Below are 22077 nucleotides of genomic sequence, written 5' to 3'. Positions count from 1 at the left end.
ATCTTATCAAATGCTTTTTCTGCATCTATTTAGATGATCATATGGTTTTTATTAATTTTATTATTAATATGGTCAATTATACTAATAGTTTTCCTAATACTAAACCAGCCCAGCATTCCTGGTATAAATCCTACTTGATTATAGTGTATTAGCCTGGGGATGATTTTCTGAAGTCTTTTTGCTAATATCTTATTTAAGATTTAACATCAATATTCATTAAGGAAATTGGTCTATAGTTTTCTTTCTCAGTTTTCGATCGACCTGGTTTAGGTATCAGTACCATGTCTGTGTCATAAAAGGAGTTTGGTAGGACTCTTTCATCCCCTATTTTTTCAAATAGTTTATATGACATTGGCGCTAGTTGTTTTTTAAATGTTTGGTAGAATTCACATGTAAATCCATCTGGTCCTGGGAATTTTTTCCTGGGCAGTTGATTAATAGCTTGTTCTATTTCTTTTTCTGAAATGAGATTATTTAAGCAATTTATCTCCTCCTCTGTTAATCTAGGAAGCCTATATTTTTGGGAGGAAGTTATCCATTTCACTTAAGTTATCAAATTTTTATCATAAAGTTGGGCAAAGTAACTCCTTATTTCTCTAATTTCCTCTTCATTGGTGGAAAGATCTCCCTTTTCATTTGTAAGACTAACAATTTGATTTTCCCTCTTTCCTTTTTCTTATCAGATTTACCAAAGGTTTATCTATTTTTTGGCTTTTTCATAAAACCAACTCTTGGTTTTCTTTATTAATTCAATACTTTTTTTTACTTTCAATATTATTGATTTCTCCTTTTAATTTTTGTATTTCAAATTTAATTTTTGGTTGGGGGGTTTTTAATTTGGTCTTTTTCTAGCTTTTTAAGGTGCAGGCCCAATTCATTAATCTTCTCTTTCTCTATTTTGTTCAAATAAGCCTCTAAAGATATAAAATCTCCCCTTATTACCGCTTTAGCTGCATCCCACAGATTTTGGCATGATGTCTCATCATTGTCATTATCTTGGGTGAAATTATTAATTGTTTCTATAATTTGCTGTTTCACACAGTCATTCTTTAAGATGATATTATTCGGTTTCCAATTACTTTTTGGTCTATTTACCCCTAACTTTTTACTGAATGTAGCTTTTATTGCATTGTGGTCTGAGAAGAAGGCATTTATTATTTCTGCCTTCCTACATTTAATTTTGAGATCTTTATGTCCTAATATATGGTCAATTTTTGTATAGGATCCATGAACTGCTGAGAAGAAAGTATATTCCTTTCTATTGCCATTCAGTTTTCTCCAAAGTTCTATCATATCTAGTTTTTCTACTGTTCTATTTACTTTTTTAATTTCTTTCTTATTTGTTTTGTGGTTTGATTTATCTAATTCTGAGAGTGCAAGGTTGAGATCTCCCACTATTATAGTTTTACTATCTATTTTTTCTTGCAACTCTCTTAACTTTTCCTTTAAAAAGTTAGATGCTAAATTACTTCGTGCATATATGTTTAGTATTGATATGGATTCATTGTTTATGCTACCTTTTAGCAGGATATAGTTTCTTTCCTTATCTCTTTTAATTAGATCAACTTCTGCTTTTGCTTGATCTGAGATAAGGATGGCTACCCCTGCTTTTTTGGCTTTACCTGAAGCATAATAGATTCTGCTCCAACTTTTACCTTTACTCTGTATGTATCTCCCTGCTTTAAGTGTGTATAAACAACATATTGTAGGGGTTCTGACTTTTGATCCAGTCGCTATCCATCTCCGTTTGATGGGAGCATTCATCCCATTCACATTTACAGTTAAAATTACTAATTCTATATTTCCTGTCATCATATTATTCCCAGATTATGCTTTTTTCCCTTCACCCCCCTGAACCTCTTCCCCAATATTTAATTTATAGACCCTACTTGTGAGCGCAGACCTCCCTTTTTAGTATCCCTCCCCCCTCCTTCCAAGTTCCTTCCCTTTTCTTGTACCCTTCCCCTTATTCCCCTTTCCCTTTTCCCTTTTCCTCTCCCCCTTTTTAATGAGGTGAGAGAGAATTCTCTGAAAAAACAAATATGTCAATTATTTACTCTTTGAGCCTACTCTGAGGAGAGTAAGATTCATGCAATGTTTCTCCCCCTCTCTAAATTCCCTCAGATGTGGTATATTTTCTATGCCACTTTCTGGGATGTAGTTTCCCTCTTTTTATCACTCCTTCCCCTTTTTCTGATACTACCCCCTTCCCTTTACTACTCCCCCTTTTTTATATCAGTAAAATCAAATTATCCATGCGGACTTTCTGTATATCCACAACAGAGATATACAGTTCTCAAGAATTCTGTTTACCTTTTTCTGTTTCTCTTCAGTCTTGTGGATGCACATCAATTTTTTTGTTTCAGTCTGGTTTTTTTCTTAGAAACAAATGGAATTCCTCTGTTTCATTAAGCAACCACCTTCTTCCATGGAAGAAAATGCTAAACTTAGCTGGGGTAGTTTATTCTTGGTTGCAATCCTTGATCTTTTGCATTTCGGAATATCAAGTTCCAGGCCCTTTTATCTTTTAATATGGAGGCAGCCAGATCTTGAGTGACCCTTATTGTGGCACCTTGATATTTGAATTGCTTTTTTCACTGTTTGCAATATTTTTTCCTTCATTTGGTAGTTCTGCAGCTTAGCCACTATATTCTGTGGAGTTCTTTTTTTAGGATCTTTTTCAGAAGGTGTTTGATGAATTCTTTCAACGCCTATTTTCCCTTCTGTTTCTATTATCTCTGGATAGTTCTCTTTGATGATATTCTGTAAAATAGAATCTAGCCTCTTTTTTTGATCATCGTTTTCAGGAAGTCCAATGATCCTCAGATTATCTCTCCTAGATCTATTTTCCAGGTCTATAGATTTTCCCAGTTAAGTATTTGGCATTATTCTCCAGATTTTCATTTTGTTTTGTTTTGTTTGACTGATTCTTGGGTTGTCAATGAATCATTCATTTCTATTTGTTCTGTCCTGATTTTTAATGAGTTATTTTATTCATTCAAATTTTGTTAGTTCTTTTTGTATATGCCCAATTGAGTTTTAAAATGAATTATTTTGCTTTCTTGAATTTTTTTCCATTTTCTTAATTTTTTTAGAGAGTTATTTTCTTTTTCCAATTCAGAAATCCTACTTTCTTGAGACTTTTTTATCTTTTCCAATTCACAAATCCTACTTTCCCTGTGATTTTTTAACCTTTTCTAATTCACAAATTTTGTTTCCCTGTATCTCCTGTGAATTCTTTATTTTTTCCAACTCAAATTTCAGGACATTGTTATTCTCTTTCATAGCTTCTCTTTCCTTTTCCCATTTTTCTTCAAACTCTCTTAACCTTTTAATAGTCTCTTCTAGGAGAGAGTTATGTGATGGGAGGCAGGTATTGTTCCCCTTTAGAGTGTTATCTGCTGACTCTCTGCTGTTAATTTCCTTGGGGTTGGATACCCGCTCTTTCTTTGTGTAGAAGGTTTCAATAATTCTCTTCAGCTTTTTACTCATTGTTAAAAATCTTTTGGGGTCTGCCCTTGGGGTAAGAAGTTTATTTATTTATTTATTTGCCAGCTTCCTCACAGACAGGATGGATGCAGCGGCTCCTGTGCCTGAGCTAAGAGAGAGCTCTGGGAGAGAGTTCTCCTTCCTCTCCTGGTTGTGCCTCAGAGGTGATATGGCTGTGCGGTGAGGGTTGCCCATTGAAGGACCCCGCTGTGTGGCCTAGTGACTGCCCTGAGGTTTAAGACTGAACAGCAAAAGCGATACAAAGCCCGGCCAATGAGTCCCGTGGGGCATGGATATCAGCAGCTGACATGAAAAGCCCCTGAGTTCAAACTGGAAGTGTCTGCCCAGAAACCTTGGTCCCTACTTTAAAAGATTCCACTTCTCTGGGAATTCCAGGGCTGCTAGAGTTCCACTGCCTCAGACTGAGTCTGGCAATATGTGGATTAGATGTTGCCTCGGGCTGTGTTCCAGCAGTTCAAGCTCTTAACTACCCCAAAGTGAAGGTCCAAACAGCAGAAGGCGGCTTCATAGCTGTGCTGAGATCTGTTAGGTCACTTCCATATTGTGGTGGTTCTAGGATCTGGCTTTATATTTTAAAGTGGCTTGATTTTTCTTCTGAACTGCTGTTTTATAAGCAGAGAAGAGCTAACAGCCTGTGCCAGATTCCTCTATCTCAGTGGCTTCTCTGATCCCAGAGTTCTTCCAAATCTGTTCGGCACAGTGTGCTAGCACCTAACCATCTGTGCTGGCCTTTTTTCTTCCTCCCCTTGGAACTTACCTTTTCTGTAGAGACTCCAGATTCTCTTCAGCTAGTAAGTTGTGCTTTTAATCCTTGTGGTTTCTATCAGTCCAGTGTTATTTTTGAGGCTGATTTAACTAATTGGTAATGAGGGAAGAAGGGAGCTTTCAGATTCGTGTGTATCTTCTCCGCCATCTTGGCTCTGCTCCTTCTTAAGTCAGGAATGTTGCGTAAAAGATCTGCCTACCTACTGCCTACACACATCTTCATTAAAGATTTTCATTAAAGATCTGCCTACATACTGAGCCCAAGACAGATTAAAATTCAATTAGGGAAAAAACAAAATAAAAGAAAAAATACAATTGGGAAATAGTTAACTAAGTAAAAATAAATAGAACAAAAATATTAATAAATGTTTTTCTAAATTATCATGCCCCACAAGGTTCAGTAGAACCTGTTTTAATCTGGGTTCTATGCCACTGTTATGACTAATAGCATGAATGGGCTTTTTTCCCTTTTCTTTCTTTTTTTTTAGGTGTTATTTATATATGTTAGGGAGTTTTTTCTTCTTTTCTGCGTTTGAATCTCAGCCATCTCTGGAATCACCATCTCTATCTGGACTTCTCTCCCCTCGATTATCTAGTGATCTGATATAGGTACCCTACTTTCTATAACAGAAAATTATAAAGACTGTCATCAGAGTTGAATCCTTGGAAAGACCCTATGCTATTGAATTGGAGTCAGGGAAACTTGAGTTTTACAACAATTTTAGGTGTCCCCACATTACTTGCCTAGTGTGAAACTCTGTAAACTCTCTCTCTCTCTCTTTCTCTCTCTCTCTCTCTCTCTCTCTCTCTCTCTCTCTCTCTGTGTGTGTGTGTGTGTGTGTGTGTGTGTGTGTATGTATAAATTGAGTCTATGATCAGTTCTGGATATCTCTGAGCAATTGGCGTCAGTTGTATCTTTGGACACTGAGTCCCTGTTTCTAGTCCCTCTAGGACATTAAGCACTTCTAACCTAAATTTAGGACTTATTCTGTCATCGGCTTTGAGTGTTCCCCTTTTTTCTTGGCCTAGTGTGCAGCTACAATGTTCCTTTCCTACTATTGTTTCAAATTTTTGCCCTGGTCTAATTTGTAATCTTAGGTTGAAAAAATATAGTTTTGCCTTTAATTTTCCTAGAATTATTCTTAGATAATTTTTGGAGCAATTGTAGATGATTCATAGTTGTGGTCTTCCTCTTGTTTCTAGAATTTATAGGTAATATACTACTTAATACAAAAGCTTTAAAAAATACTGGATACCATCTTCTTAGTCAACTCATTCATACTCTCAGAATCATATTTAAATCATTACTTTCATACTACATTTCAATTAGTTCTCAATTTGTGCTGATGAAATCTTCATAGTAGCTCTCTCTCATTCATCCCCTTCTTAGTACTCAATAGTCTATATGCCACCCTAGTTTTCATCCTCATTAGCTCTCACTGAATTCTTTTGAAATCCTCCTAATCAATCTCCCTGCTTCATATTTCTCTCTTCCTCAACCAATCTTAATCATAACTGCCAAGTTAATTTTCCCTCAAATATGACTATTACCCCCAACTCCAAAATACTCCAATGTTTACTAATGATTGTGGGATAAAATACAACTTCGTATTTTCAGCATTTTGGTTTTTCCCCAGTTTGACCCCAATCTATCATTCCAAGTTTGTTACATACTATCCCCTTTTTCATTCACTGTATATTCCTGACAAAATGGCCTACTTGTTGCTCTGTGTATGTGAGATTTTATGACTTAAAAAAAATATTCTCTAGTACAGGTCTCCCACCCCACTTCCATTAACTGAAATGGTTTTACTTCCTTTGAAGCTTAGGTCAAGTACCATCTTCTTCACAAGCTCTTGTTTGATCCCACCAATTGTTAGGTCATCCTGAAGATATTTTGTGTAAGTAACACCAGCTTCAATAGCTTCTCTCAAGGATTTTGGATATTCTTACTTTATCTTTAAAAGGGGTAGTTGAAATGTCTTTTTGAAAATTGTTAACTGTGATGCCTGAGAAGATACTGGTTGAGACAAAGACATAAAGGACTAAGAGATTTTTCCTGAGAGACTGAATTAACTGTCAAAATAAAAGAATGTGAAGAGTCATTTCCTGAGAGAACTGAATTTAACTCTTATCCTGTGAAGAAATATGAAGAGAACTCTTGAGAGACTTTGACTGTCATTCTAAGAGAGGAAAATAGTAGGACTAAGTTCTTCAGAGCTAAGAATTGAAAATCAGCAATAACTGTTGATAGTTAGAGGTGACTCTGTGAGTTTTCTCATAGCTGATACATTATAAATATTTATGTTTTTGTTTTATTCTTTGATATCCTGTTAATAAATTGTATAGTCAGTAACCTTGATGTTTATTTAAACCAAGGAGATCAGGGAATTTGATATATAAAGTAGAACAAGAGCTTATGGAGAAAAGGTTTTTCCAGTATATTTTCTAAATAATATTTACCAAAAATACTTTGGAGGATTAAACCTTATTGATTAATTTGTGATTAATATGTTGCAGTTTTATTAATTTAAGAGGAAATATAAAAATATATCTTCATTGCCTTACACCCTAATGTGAAAAATTTAAAAACAAATAAAACAGTATGAGGTAGCTAGAATACTAAAAATAGACTTCAAATGAAGATTGTTGACTAACATATACATATATATGTATATAGTATACACAGATACACATGTGCATATATATGTATATTTGTGTATATATACATATATGTATATATTTATATACACACAAACATGCATTGTATGATAAGCATGGCCAGGCATTTATTAGCATTTGAGTCAGAACTCAAATAGTAGGAAGTTAACAAATTTGTAAATTCATTCATTTAACAAAAATTTACTAAGCAACTGCTATATGTTAGCCATTGTACTACATGCTAAGGATAAAAAGATTAAAATGAAACTGTTTCTGAACTCAGGAAGAAAACAATAGATATTTAAGTTATATATTTAAGAAACACACACACAGTCCCAGACACATATGTGGAAAGTGTGGGTATGAGGATGATATATAGTGCTCATATACATGTATGTACAAACATATATATATATATATATATGTATATGTATATGTATATGTATATGTATATATATACATATATATGTATATGTATATGTATATATATGTATATGTATATGTGTGTATATATATATGTATATGTATATGTGTGTATATATATGCATAGGTATGTATATGCTTATGTATGTATAAAGTTATATTATATAAATTAGGAGACAACTAGGTGACATAGTGGATAGAGTTCTGGGCTTGGAGTTAGAAAGACATGAATTCAAATGCAGCCTCAGAAACTTTCTAGATGTGTGACATTAGGCAAACCACTTAATCTTCATTTGCCCCTGGAGAAGGAAATAGCAAACTTTCTGATATTTTGCCAAGAAAACTCTATGGTCAGAGGTCTACAGAATAATGAAGAGTTAGACATGACTGAAATGGCTAAATATGAGTCATATATAAATAATATATGATATGCCATATATATGTTATACTATATCATATTTTATAATATTACATATGCTATATATACACATGTCACTATATGTAACATAGACACCTATTATTTCTCAGAATAAATCATAATCTCTCAATATCAGGAACTGTTTAATTTTCATCTTTTCACTATTCAATGGGACTTGAGGAGGAATTTGACATCTTCATGTTTTTCAGGATAGGATTCCATCTGTGACACTCAAAAACATTGATGCTTCTTTTTCTCTAAGAAATCAGGAAATGGGATGCTAGAGAGCAAAAGGGAAAAAGAAAGTCCTTAGGAGGTTATTTCCAGACTATTTTAATGTAAATAGACAAGAATTTTGGTGTTCTCAGTGCATGATGCCTTCTAATATTTTCAAGATTAGCATTATGACCTCACAGGTGTAGTTGCTCCACTTGGCCCTATATGCGGTTTCATGAAAGGTTCTAGTACTTACTAAATGGCTTGGGTTAGGTTTATCCAATACAGTATCAATTTAGTAGAATATTGTGACCTCAAGGATAACCATCACCTGAAAAGTGACAAGAAAATTTGACAGAGTTGTGAGGGATTGTGCCAACAATGTCACAGACAATTTGTTGTATTCTTCAGCAGCTTGTTTCTTCATCATTGCAGTGAACAAATCATAATGACAACATAGACAATGTATATTCCAACATAGTTCTGAAAATATCATGAAACCAGGTTGTGATCAAGAAATCCAAAAATAAATTTATTAACACTTTTATTTAGGCTATAATTATAGAAAAAGACAGCCATAAGTCTTAGGACTCTCCTCTAGAGAAGCAACTTGAGAATAATCAAAACAAATTGGAAGCCTGACAGTAGGGACACTTAGGAAGTCTAGAATCAAAGGATAGAGAAATCCCAGATTTTCTTTCCAGAAAATAATAGTTCTCTTCACTGTTGGTATGGGTTCAGGATCAATTAACATTTTTACTGTGATATCCAACAGATCTCTGATCTGAGAAACTAAACTTGTTGCTTGGTAACAGGGTCAGGACATCCAGAGTACTTTTGGTCAAGAAAGCAAGAAATCCACATCAGTCTTCCTATTCTGACTTTAGATATGAGGTGAGGAGTTGGTATAGTTTTATAATAAATTCTTCAGTCATCCTTAGTGTTCCCAAGGGAGCCAGAAAACTATGACTCTTCTGAGGGATGAAATACAAGAACTCAGATAATTGAGGTCAGAACCAAACAAGGCTTAATTGTGCCATCCAAGAGTACCAGAGGAGGCACAATACTGAAAATTTTGAATTGAGGCTTTAGATATGAATAAACAGGTATATACTGAATGCTATAAATAAATTAGAGATCAAGAGATACCAGAAGTGTACCATGAAGAAAATAAGTTCACATAAATTGCAAGTAGAGGCTAATGGTAGGAAATGGCATGATCCCAAAAAGTACAAAAGTACCCACAAGAAATTAAGCTTGATATCCATATCCACATCCATATCCATAGCCATATCCATATATATGGATAAATCAAATAATGATCCTAGAGGGTGGAATTCAAAGGAGATTATCTAGATTAGAAAAGAAAACAGAAAATTTTAAATGGGTAAAAATCCCCTGAATTTTAGAATTAAGCAATTATGACTCAGCTATTAAAGACAGATCACAAATATTAGACCAAAATGGAAAGATTGAAAAAAAAAAAGGAAAAGCTAAAGTATCTATTACTAGAAAATTAATTGAAAGATGATTTATGTATTGTTAAAAAACCACAAGAAAAAAAAAGAAATAGTGAATGAAAACTCAGTAAACTCTCTTTTTTACTGTATACAAAGGATGCAAAGAATACTAAGTACACTTTGGTGTACTAGATTCTCCACAGGTATAACAAAGAACAAGAGCAATCTCTACTCTAAGATAAGGCATCAAAATTAGATTTCAGACTAGTATAGAAATGTTCAAGGGGTCATGATGATGATAGTTATGATAATGAAATCATTTTTATGACAATGTGGTTGGATTTTGGGGAGGGAAAGAGAAAAAGGAAAGGGTAATAAAAATAAATGGCACTGTATCTTGTCTGCTTATATTGGGCATATTCCTTCTTTCTTGGCATGTTCTTCTGAATAAAGAGTGTTTAGGAAACAATTGTAGGAACAAGTAAAATAAATAAGAATAAGAGAAAGACCCATATAATTAATGATTATAATTGTGAATGTGAATATGATTAATTTTCCCCAAAATGAGAAAATACCTGAATGAATTAGAAAGCAGAATTCAAGAAAATGTTTGCAAGTAAGACACTGAAAACAAAGGTACATAGATTTAAAATTTTGGGCAGCATCAAAAATATACTATGCCTAAGCACAAATAAAACTGCCAGGGATAGCAATTATGGTCTTATATAAGAACTCACAATAATACAATTAATTAAAGATAGATAAACAGAGAAACTATGGTTGGGTGACAAATATTACACATAATTTATATAAAAAACAAATATAACCATCAAATAACAGCATTTAAACTTTTAAAGGAAAAATGTAAGTGGCTCAGACAAAATTGACAATAAATATGTAATATTGGAAGACCTCAAATTACTCTTTTTGAGACGAAGTCTAACTTGGGACTAAAAAGAAGAAAGAGGTGAAGGATATGAATAGAATATTAGAAAATTAAAAAATAAAAATTAGAAACCTGTACATGTTACTTTTCCATAATTTGACCATGAATTTGGTCAAAAAATCTTCACAAACAAATGTTGAAAAGCAGAAATATTAGTATATATTTTCATATTATATTTTAATAAATCATATTAAACAATGATCTGCTAGAGAAAACTTACAATTAGATGGAATCTACTATTTTCTGAATTAACTAGTTAACTATGTGGTAGATCTTTTTTTAATTTTTGATAACGTGTTTTTTGGTGTTTAGGGAACTCTCAGTGGACAAATTTCTTCTATCAATATAGTCAGCCAACTTCTCTGCAATTTATATAGTCCTGGAAAGTTGTTTCAGGTACTTTTGAGAGATTAAGTAATTAATCCATGCTAACATTACCAGACAGGACTTGAACCCAGTTATTATTGACTCTAAGGCTGTTACTCCATCCACTATGCTAGACTACACAAATTTGGAGTTATATTTATTTTATAAAACATATGTTTCTTTTATACCTTTTATTTTTATCACAGTCATTTCTCAAACTATTTCAACAGAACACCTTTTAACATGGTGAATACATCTGAAATTTTTTAGAACATTATCCCCTCCTTTCCAAAACAAACAAACAAACAAAAAAAACACTTTGAAATTGTATGCAGGATAACTTATATGATGAAATAACGCCATCAATGATTGATTCATTCAATAAAATATGAAAAACAAATCCTTTTTTCTCCTTTCAATAATGTAGGTGCTCATTTTAGGAAGAATAAAAGGATTACCTTGCATCAAATAAGGGTCTGATTTGAATTCAAATTTTTCTGACTCTAGGTCCAACATTCTATTCACTTTGCTAAGAGAATACCCTCTTAAATTCTAGTTCTTTTCTGTCTTTCCCTCACCCTTTTAATTTTACCTTCAGGGTCAGGTATTTTGTTTGCTCTTGTCTATTCCATCCACAGTATTATATCCCTTCCCCAATCCCCACTTGCTTCCTTATTGAGTTTTGATGCTATTCACTGAACTTTTATTCAAGCCTTGGGTGTTAATTGCAGGTAAAAGTGAAGTTCATCTGATGCTCACACACTCCACTCCTTCTTTCATATGTGTATATCATTTTTCTTATTCCACTCAATTATGAGAAATGTTAAGTACTACTACATTCTTTCCTTTCTGTACTATTTTTAATTCTAACATATTCCTCCTTTTATATATCCTTTTCTTTCCCCTATCAGACACTAAGAATAAAATCAGTCCATACCCAGGATGTCTGTTTTCGTTTTTAACTCTTTTGATATCCTTTGAAAATATAAAGATTCTAAAATAATATTTGTGTCTTTTCTTGTTATTAAAATGTTATTGTACTAAATCATCACACAGTTCCTTCCAACTGTTCATATAAATTTTCCTTTCTATGTGTTCTGGTCTTAAATTTACATTTCAAAGTCAATCTCATTTCTAGTCTTTTCACTAGAAATTCCTGAAAACTATCTACTTCATTAAGATTCCTTTTTTTTTTCCTCTATAGGATTATACAGCTTAACTGATAAATTATTCTTGGTTGTATGCCTTTGTGGTTTGTTTTTTGGTGTATTACAAGGTCTCCTCTGCTTTTAATAGGCCCTAGATTTTTCAATGTAATCATTCCTTGGTACTTGAACTACTTTTTAGATTCTTCTAGTACTTGATTTTCTTTGCTACAGAAGCTCTGGATTTTGGTAAGGGCATTCCTGGGGCTTTTCCTTTTGGGTTCATTTCAGAAAATGAAGAAGAGTTTTTTCCCCCCAAATCTCTACATTGTGTTCTGATTCTAATAGAGTTGTACAATATGCATTTGTGATTTCTTAAAAATAGTACTATATTTTTTTTCTTTTTTATAATTTATTTATTTTAATATAAATTGCTTTATGAATCATGTTGGGAAAAAATCAGAACAAAAGGGGAAAATCATGGGAGAGGAAAAAAAAAACAAAAGAAAAAAGAAGTGAACTAGTAAGTGTTGACTTCTATTCAATCTCCATAGTTCTTTTTCTGGAAAAAGACATTTTTTTCTTTCTTTTTAAAAATTTTTGTATTTTTATTATAAATTGCTTGTATAATAAATGTGTATTAAAATAAATAAGCTTATTATAATTTTTAAAACATCATTAGTCAAAACAAATCAGATATCTTATTTCTCCCCACTTCTTTTAGCTTTCTTTTGTGTATTCTTCTCCTATTAGCAGATGCATATAGTGATTATTCATTATGTCAGTGGAAAATAGATTGAAGTATGGAGATATGAAACAAGAAGACCTACTTGAAGAATAGTGTTCTTGTGGTTCAGTCATGTCAAATCACTTGTGACCCCATTTAGGATTTTCTTAGCAAAGATGGAAAAGATAAGATATTGGAGTAGTTAGCCATTTCCCTCTTTAGCACATTTGACAGATGAGGAAACTGAGGAAACAGGGTTAGGTGACTAACATACAGCTATTATTTGAGGCTGAACTTGAATTCAGGAAGATGAGTCTTCCTGACCCCAGGCCCAGCATTCTTTCCATTGCACCATTTAGTTCAGCATTACCATGTTCTACAGAAAGTAATTAAGGCCAGCATAAAGGTGATTATATTGTAAGGTTAGAGAAAAGAATTTATGTAAAGATTTTATAAAAATTGAAAAAAATTACAAGACTTGAAAACAGATTCTTTATTAGGGTGTGACTAAAGATTCTACGATGACACCAACATTGCAAGTCTGATTGGGTGGTTGAGGATCCCATTTCATACTTCATTGAAAAAATTGAGACCATTTAATGAGAGCTCACTTGACATCTCTCTTCTCTTTCTTCTCTTTACTGGCATCTATTCTGCTTATAAAGCAGCCTTTCTTTCTCATTTATTAACAACAACAACAACAACAACAACAAGAACCTTGAACTTAACTGAAAAAAAATGGAAATAAAAAACTCTCAAACTTATCCTTGTTAGTTATTGTTTTATATCCTTGGATATTGCCGATCAACCATTGCTCCTGTATATATCAGTTTTTTAAAGTTTTTTCACAACTTTGCTTTCTTGATTCTTTCCTTTCTCTGTAACTAGTTTCAGGCTCTTTTGCTAGTTCTTCATCCAAGTCACTCCCACTATACCCAGATGGTACTTGAATACATGAATGATGATGACATCATCTAGTAAGAAAGCATAGAGGAAAGCAGACCTGCAATAAAGTTTTCACAATTTGTGAGAATGATCTCTATAAGGATCTGTTAAACAAAACCGAGGAGTGGTCAGTCAGGTAGGGGTAGTAACAGGAAAGAGTAGTATGGTGAAAACCCAGAAATGAATACATTTTCCAGAGTGATCAATATTATCAAAGTCTGCAGAGAGATCAAGAAATATTGAGATTAAGAAAATAACAAACATTAGCCATTTGAGAGATCAATGATAACTTTGTAAAAAGCAACTTCTATTGAATGATGAAGTGAGAAGTCCAATTGAAGGAGGTTCAGAATTAAGTAAGAATAGAGGAAATCACTACATGTGGATGGTTCCCATTTCCATTCCCCAACCTGCCCTAGAAGTTTAAGAGAGAATGGTAGGAGTTGATAGTCAATGGGTAATAAATGATTATTTATGGCATGCTTTAAAATTTAATATTTCCCCAGTTACATATAAGATAAATTTTATATTTGTTTTTTTTTAGCCTATCATAATTTTTGTATAATGACTGAACTACTATAAATTCACAAGCAACTGTCCAGACACAGTATCTCCAAAGTATTCCCTACCCTCATCTGTCAGGTAGAGTTGCATCAAGGGGAGAGATGGAGAGTGGAATCCCCTCCTCCACCTGGCTCTGCTCATACAGCAGAAGACAGATGCTGTCAATACTGCTGAGACCTGAGGTAGGGAGAACTGGCATTCCCAGGGTGTTGACAACAGCAGCCTGTTAGAGATCCAAGTGGTGAATAATCCCTGACATCATGTTGATGGTACTGAAAGGAGTACGGTGGCTTGGCATGTTGAATGTGTCCATTCAAGCAGGGTCCTTCACAAATGGGTAGAAAGAAGAGTATTCCATGGCCTCTTGCAGTGATTCACGACATTTACATTTGTTTTTAGAACTTTGAATTCCAGCTTCTCTCCCTTCTTCTAGTCTAGCTCCCCATTGAGAAGGCAAATGTGAAGTTATGCAAAATATTTCCATAAAAATAATATTATGAAAGAAAACATAGGTTTCCTCCCCCTCAAAAATCCCTCAAGAAATATAAAGTAAATATATATATATATATACATATATATATATATATATATATATGTTTCAATCTGTATTCAACTAAAATCAGTTCTTTTTCTGGATACAGGTAGATTTTTTTCTTCATATGATTCCTTCAGAATATTCTTGGATCCCTGTGAGAATAGCAATAGTATTCATAGTTGATCATCCCACAATATGGGTATTATTTTGCACACAGTACATTTCATTTTGCTTGAATTCATGGAGGACTTCCCAAATTTTTCTGAGAATATTCTGAAAATAATTTCTTATTTAATAATAATATTCTATAATAATCACATACCATAGTTTATTCAGCCATTTCCCAATCGATGGATAATCCTTCAATTACCACTTCTTTCCCCTGAGAAAAGTGCTGCTACAGATATCCAAAAGGTCTTTTTCCGTTTTTTCCCTTTTAAATCTCCTTTGGAATCTATGACGTATAGAAACTTTGTCAAGTTAAAGAATATGAATGATTTTTTACCTGTTTGGGCATAGTTCATATTTTTGGTCATTTATCAATTGGGGAATGGCTGTTATTACTTTTTTTTAAAATAAATTTGGTTCAGTTCCTTATATATGTGAGAAATGAGGCCTTCATCAGAGAAACTACAAATTTTTTTCACAGTTACTATTGCTAACTACTTTTCTCATGTTTATTCCATTTTCTCTCTCTTTTCACCATATTCCTCCTTAAGTCTTTTGCTTTTGACCATCTCTTTCTTCAATATTCCCTTTCTTCTATTATCCTCCCCCTTCTCACAACTTCTTCCCCTCCTACTTTCTTTCATAATAAGATAGATTTATACATCTATATTTGATGTGTATTATTTCCTCTTTGAGCCAATTCTGATGAGAATAAAGTTCCCTCCCTCCCTTTCCCTTATCATTCTTCCCCTCCACTGTAAAAGTTTTTTATTGCCTCTTTTATGGAAGATAATTTATGTCATTGTGTCTCTCCCTTTCCCTTTCTCCCAGTACATTTCTCTTTCAATCTAATTTTTATGTTTTTAAGTACCATTCTTAATATTCAACTCACACCTGTGACCTTTGCCTATATATACTCCTAATCCCCATAATAATGAGAAAGTTCTAATGAGTTACAAGTATTATCTTCCCATGTAGAAATATAAACAGATAAACTTGAATAAGTCCTTATGATTTCCCTTTTCTAATTACATCCTTATGCTTCTCTTGAGTCATATATTTGAAAATCAAATTTTCTGTTCAGCTCTTGTATTTTCAGCATGAATGATTGAAAGCCCTTTATTTCACTGAACATTCATCTTTTACCCTGAAGGACGGACTATATTCAGTTTTGCTGGTGATTATTGGCTGTAATACTAGCTCCTTTGCTCTCCAGAATATCATAGTTCAAGTGTTCTAATGTATTAATGTAGACGCTACTAAATCTTGTGTTATCCTGTGACTCTACTGTACTTGAATTATTTCTTTTGGTATATTGACATCATTTTACCCTTGGCCTGGGATTTCCAGAATTTGATTATAACATTCCTGAGAGTTTTTAATCTTAGGATGTCTTTCAGAAGATAATTGATAAATTATTTCAATTTTTGTTTTTCCCTTTGGTTCTAGAATATCAGGAGAGTTTTGCTTGGCAATTTCTTGAAAGATGATGTCTAGGCTCTTTTTTTATCATGGTTTTTAGGTAGAACAATAATTTTAAAATTATCTCTCCTGGATCTATTTTTAAGCTTATTATTTTTTTTTCAATGAAATATTTCACAGTTTCTATTGGTTTTGTTTTGTTTTATTGTTTCTTGATTTATTATGAAGTCAATAGGTTATGTTTTCTTAATTCTAATTTTTAAGGAATTATTTTCCTCAGTGAACTTTTGTACTTCTTTTCCCATTTGGCCAAATACGCAAATCATTCTTTTCCTTATTAGATTTTTGAATTTCCTTTTGCATCACTTTAATTTCTCTTTCCACTTTTTCCTCTACTTCTCTTACTTGATTTTCAAAACTCTTTTTGGCTCTTCCATAGCCTGAACCCAATTCTTAATTTTTTTGGAGCCTTTGGAGTTAGGTGCTTTGACTTTGTTATCTTCTTGTGGTTGTGTATTTGGATCTTCCTTGTCACTATACAACTTTCTAAGATCAGAATCTTTTCTGCTGTTTGCACATTTTCCCAATGAACATCTCATATTTTAAATCTTTCTTAAAGAAGGGCTCTGTTTCTAGGATTGAGTTGTAATATCCCAAGATTCAGAAAATTCTGCTTTCAGAGATCCTTCTAAGGTATTATGAACCAAGAAAAAGTATGTTTGAGTGACTATAAGCACTCTTTTCTACACTGGAATTGTAAGGAGGGTAATTGCTCCATAGTGGTTGTAAGTTCCAGTATGCTAAAGCAATGGAGTCTTTCCCCAGTGTTAGTAAAGAGAACTCTTGCTGACCAGTTCAACTCCCTAACTGGCTGTAGGTTGAGATTTCCAGAAGATGCCATAGCTCCTGGTTTGCTGGTTTCCCAAGGCTCGCTTTTTAATGAGACAAACTTTTCTTGTCAACGTTCCAAATCAACTTTGTAATGTTTGCAATAAATGGCCAAGAAACTTGCAGTGCTTCTAATGATTCTAAATGATTAGAGCAAGGGCTGCTTCCATGCTGGGGGTGGGACTGTGCTGGACTCCCTTCCTGATGCAGCAGATTTTTCCTGCTGACCTTCGAAGTTGTCTTTTGCTAGAAAAAAAAATTCCACTTTTTGGGGGGTTCTGCTACTCTTAAATTTGTTTAGAGTCACTATCTAAAGAAATTTAGGGGAATTTAGAGGAGTTTGGAGGAGAGCTTGGACAAATTCCTGTCTTTCCTTTGTCATATTGGCTCTGCCCACTCATAGTGATTATTTTTAAGGATAGAGAAGCATAACTACTTTTTTGTAATTTTTTTTTGGCATCAAAGATTGAGCCACTAATTGAAAATTAAAGTGTGAGTAAACCAATGGAGAAAATAGTAGGGGATAAGGATCAAGTGTGCACATTGAAAGATTTCCCTCAGCAAAGGGAAAAGCAACTGTTGCATACAATATGTGGAAAAGGAAATAGTGGAGATTGAGTTATGTGAGACTGTAGGTCATTGCATGATACTTGCAGCCATGTGATTTAATCTTATTTAATTTCATATTTCTTATATAAAGAGCATGTATGTTTAAAATGGTGCTCCATATATGCTGTTTGAATTAACAAAAGGATGAAATCATTGGATTAGAAATTGAAATCAAAGGTCAGATATTTAGATCTGGAAAGTATAACATAACTCATATTTCCAAACTGCTAATTTTATAGATGAAGAATCTGAAGGGAAGTCTAAAAAATTAAAAGATTTTCTTAAGTGAATTTAATTAGCTAATAGTGAAAACAGGATTTGAACCTGTTCCTCTGACTCGAACTATAATTCACTTTTCCCTGTATTATGCCCACTGCCTTTCAGTTGGTATATTTTCTGTAGGCCACTGTGTACATTATAGAGCAAAATATTTAAGGATTATCTCATTCTTTAATCTTTTCATTGTTTTTTAATATATATCATAGTACTCATAGTATCAGAGCATGTTAGGTATAAGTGATCTTAAAAGTCCTATTCCATTTGAGGAAACTGAAAAATGAATATTCAACATTTAGATTGTATCTATAGATGAGTTCCAGAGTAAACTCTAATGTTGCAAAAAAAAAAAAACAAAAAAAAAAAAAAAGTGACTTTATTTCCTGTGACATGTTATATTCATTGTTGTGGCTATTGATCAGACTGCAATCCATATTGATCATGCACACTGACAAAATGAACATCTAGGCCATTCTGTGGTCCACTTCCCCCTTTGATGACATTTACAATATTGATTTTTTTTACCTTAATGTTACTTATGATCAAGTCAATTATAATTTATAAAATAGGAATTTTTTCTATTATGTTCATTTTCCCAACAAAAGAACAAAAGCATTAAATTTTACTACTACTATGTCATGTGTAATCTATGATTTAAGATGACATGACACACTAATAATTGTCATTATCTGCTATACCTTCTTAGCAGAATAAGAAAATCTGTTGACATTTTAGCCTGCAGTCAAGAAAAATGCTGCAAGTCACATTGAAGATAAATCACCTGTAAGAACAAGGATCAATTGATGGTAACAGAATGCCTTATCTTCCATATTATCATGAGCCCCCTCATTAAACATGCTGGAAAGGAGCACTGCAATGTCAGCAAGTCATGACAGATCAGGGCAGCTACTGTATCCTATTGTTCAGTTCCTGAACTACTGTAGACATAGCAGAATATACCCACAAGCTACAGTATGTAAGGGGATGTATCATAATATCAGGGTATCTGATTCTGACTTAAGGGGGAGAAAAAAGACTGACCTCTCTTCCTGTAGCAGATAGCACATAGAAGTAATACATTTATCATTTGCCTTTTTTAAAAAGAAAGACAATGCAGAACAGAGAATAAAGAGAATGATGACATTAGAATGAAAAAGAGCTGGGTTCAAGTCCTGTCATTAATTCTTTCTTGATAGGAAAACATAGGTAAGCCACTTAATTCTTCTGAGCCTTAGTTCCCCCAACTATAGAATGAGATAATATCTGTTGTATTTGCTTTATAGGATTGAGAGAAGACTCACATGAGGCAGCTCTTATAAAGTCAGGGGTGTGCTGAGGATCAAATGAGATAATGTATATAAGCTTAAGTAAGATTACACTTGAAATCAGCTAGGTGACAAAGCAGACATTGTGCTAAATCTGGAGTTAAGAAGACTCATCTTCCTGGATTGAAATATGGCCTTAGTCATGTATTAGCTGTATGATCCTGTCATTTAATTCTGTTTCCATTAGTAAGATGAACTGGAGAAAGGAATAGTAAACCACTCCAAGGCAAACTTTTCCAAGGCAGGTAGTTTGAGATATGTATCAGCAGGTAAATCAGTCTACTTTGAGGAAACTTAAATACAAGCTTTGGGTAGACTGAGGAAGATCTGAGTAAATACAAAATGAGCAATGGAATTTAAGCATTCCTTCTAATCATATGTCTTTCCTGGAGTCTCTGAGGGCAGTCTGAAATCTACAGTAAGCTTTTTGGGTTAAATAATTTTATATTCACATAAAGTTAGATTCAAACAATATTAATAAATGATAAATAATAATATATGTATTATAATAAATGCTAATTGATGTTGTTAATTAGCTTATAGTTTCTCCGCCTACAGCTGTTGGTGACTTCATTTCCTGAGGCTTTTACTTTACTCTTGCTTAGCTCAAGCAAAGTTTATGGAGCAATAGAAGAGAGTGTTGATAAATATTTAATAATTGTGCTCTCAAAAACAAAAACACACACACTCTTACATTACTCTGATTTATCAACAATTTCTTAATCCTATACAGTCAACAAAAGAACAAATCAAACCCTGATTTTTTTTTTTTTTTTTTTTTTTTTTTTTACCACAGTTGTTGAGATATAAATACTTATACTGAAAATTTAACAATTGGCTACTGGCAGTACTGATCAGAGTCCAGCACACCCTTATAAAGTGTTTTTGTAAACTTCAATAATAACATTTTACATTCATTTATTACTTCAAAGTTTGAAAAATACTTGTCATAATTCTCGAATTTGTGGCTTAGCAGAACTAGATAGGTGTTATTACTCTCTCTGTTTTAATAGAGGAGGAAATAGTTTCAGATAGTAGTCCAGGGTCACAGAGTTGTGAATGTATGAGGTGAATTGCAAGTTGGCTACTGTATGTATAGCTTTGTATCTTAAATTGGTATATAAATATATGGATCTTTTATAAAAATACCTAGATAAATCAATAGTTTACAGTGGTGTAAAACAACACCATAGGCCTAAATCTTTCTCATGTGCCTGGTATTTTTCACCATCCTTTACAAATCTTCTCAAAATGATTGTAAATCTTCTGACATCCACCAGTAGCCAAATGCTGGAGGCTGTATTTTCAATTTAAATGAAAATCCTTACCTTCTTCCAGCTTCATTTAATTTTCAACGTTATCTATTTCCCCCCCCCCCCATGTTTTAAAACCTGTGCTAAAAATCTACCTTTTTGAGGGAAGGAGCTAGAAGAGAAGAAGGTATAGGGTGTTGTGAATATATGAGAGTTTAAAGAGGTGTTGTTTCAAAGGATCATAGAGTTAGAGCTAAAAGTTTCCTTTCAGGTGATCTAGTTTAATCCTCTCATTTTACTATTGAGGAATTTAAAATAAAGACACATAAATGACTTTGCTCAAGACCATATGAGTAGTAAAGTCAATATTTGAATTAAACTCCTTTGAATCCAAATTCAGCTATATTTCCACTGTATAATGGTATAGCAAAGAGAAGAAAATTCCTGAATGATGATCTGGAAAATATAAATAGCACAAATACCATTTAGCACCTTCCACAAATAATTTTCCCTTAAACATTCTTAAAATTTAATTTAATTGGATTGAATTAAATCAAGACTTATTACCTAGTATGTGTAACAAACAATGAGAGCAATATATTTTTAAAAATGAGCAAGTGTTAATATCTTATCCTCAAGAAACTATTAGTATAGTAGGAAAGAAGATTCATAAACTTCGACAATCTCTCTCTCTCTCTCTCTATGTGTATATATATATATATATATATATATATATATATATATATATATATATATATATATATATATATATTTACATACTATTTCCTTGTTAATAATCCTATGACATAGGAGCACTTCATCATCCTCATTTTAGAGATAAAAAAGTTGAAGCTCAGTTATGTTATGACTTATCCAAGGTAACACTTCTGATATCAGTGTCAGTTATCTCCACCTCTTCAAGCTGCATATCTTTTAAGTATACCACAAGATTGCCTAACAGTTGAGTAGTACATATGATAGGCCCACTATACTATAAGACTTCAAACTAGAAAGTGACCAAGTCAAGTTAGGGGGAGGGAAGAAAATTAAAGAAACTTCAGTTTTAAAGAATAAATAGGGTTTCAAATTGTGCAAAAAGGTAGTGTATTCTTCTTGTAATAGAATTTCATAAGCAAAGGGACAGAGAAAGGATATCATGGACTGTGTTTGGAAAAGAATGAATAATCTATTTTCATAAGAGCAGAATAGATATGTGAAAGTGAGAAGGGAGAGGAGATAAGACTGGAGAGGCGTCTTGGAGCTGAATTGTGGTAATTCCTTTAAATGGGCTGAGAAATTTAGGCTTTATTCTTAGGAGGGGAACCACAGAAGAAAGGATTTATATGTCTAGAGTTGTGCATTAAGAAGATTAGCCTGCAGGGAGTGGGATGATTTGGCAGGGTAAACTAAGGGAAAAGTCATAAACCAAACAAACTTGAATTTTGGAGAGAGGAA

The sequence above is a fragment of the Sminthopsis crassicaudata genome, chromosome 1, assembly GCF_048593235.1.
Source record: "Sminthopsis crassicaudata isolate SCR6 chromosome 1, ASM4859323v1, whole genome shotgun sequence".
Classification (NCBI taxonomy): domain Eukaryota; kingdom Metazoa; phylum Chordata; class Mammalia; order Dasyuromorphia; family Dasyuridae; genus Sminthopsis; species Sminthopsis crassicaudata.
This window is presented reverse-complemented; position numbering follows the sequence as displayed.